The sequence below is a fragment of the Apodemus sylvaticus genome, chromosome 13, assembly GCF_947179515.1.
Source record: "Apodemus sylvaticus chromosome 13, mApoSyl1.1, whole genome shotgun sequence".
Lineage (NCBI taxonomy): Eukaryota > Metazoa > Chordata > Mammalia > Rodentia > Muridae > Apodemus > Apodemus sylvaticus.
This window is the reverse complement of record NC_067484.1, coordinates 33,931,349-33,932,172: the sequence shown is the minus strand read 5'-3', so window position 1 is coordinate 33,932,172 and position 824 is coordinate 33,931,349. Positions and strand designations below refer to the sequence as shown.

Below are 824 nucleotides of genomic sequence, written 5' to 3'. Positions count from 1 at the left end.
AAGCACTAAGCAGGGACAGCGTCTTAAGTAACTTTTACGTAAATAATCCATGGGAAGAAAAGATTAATACAATGGTATTCTAATTTGCTTTTATCATGTAATTCTGCAAATACAACAAAAAGAGCATCCTGGACATGTTTTCTATACCTTTAGAACTGGATTCTTCTCCTTCTATTATCTATAGAATTGGTTTCCTAAGAGCTCTAGATATACCTGGGAATCCCTGCTGGTACCTTCATATGTTTCCTTCGTCATTGTTGATTGTCCCAGTTCCTCTAGCTTGTCTTCAACTCAGTGTCCAGTCCTCTCCTGGCCTTTCTTGTTTCATCAAGTTGTTTCTGTTCCTACACTCTGGGGTTACAGGCAGGCTGGCATTCCCACGTAACATTTACACAAGTTCTGTGAATCCACATGCTGGTCTTCAGGCTTTGCATAAAAATTGTTTTACACACTGAGCCATTGCCTCGTGCCCAAATCAGGGTTCTTACAGTGCTACAGTGAGGAAAATAAGGGGTGCTTGCTTCAGCAGCACATATCCTAAAGTTGGAAGGATGCAGAGGAGATTGACATGGTCCCAGTACAAGAATGACAAAAAAAAAAAATTGTAGCATTCCAGAGTTTCCAAAATCCCATGACTGGAGAAACTCTAGGACAGAGAGGAAAGCCTATTGTTATTTTGCTAAATGGACACATTGTCAAACTGCCTGCTAAACATTTATGCTTTATCCCCATAGATCTGTATTGCTCTTGTTCAGAGTAGCATCTATTTACAATGGGTCAATGCAGAGACTCATGATTGGTACTGATAATTCGTGACCATGAGT

The 824-nt window shown here is 40.2% G+C and overlaps 1 non-coding gene across 1 annotated transcript; it reads left to right on the top strand.

Moving 5' to 3' along the window:
• The first annotated feature begins 513 nt into the window (after positions 1-513).
• Positions 514-622, top strand: LOC127664314 (U6 spliceosomal RNA). Its single transcript, XR_007973161.1, has one exon. It is a non-coding gene; the product is annotated as a U6 spliceosomal RNA (small nuclear RNA).
• Positions 623-824: the final 202 nt, after the last annotated feature.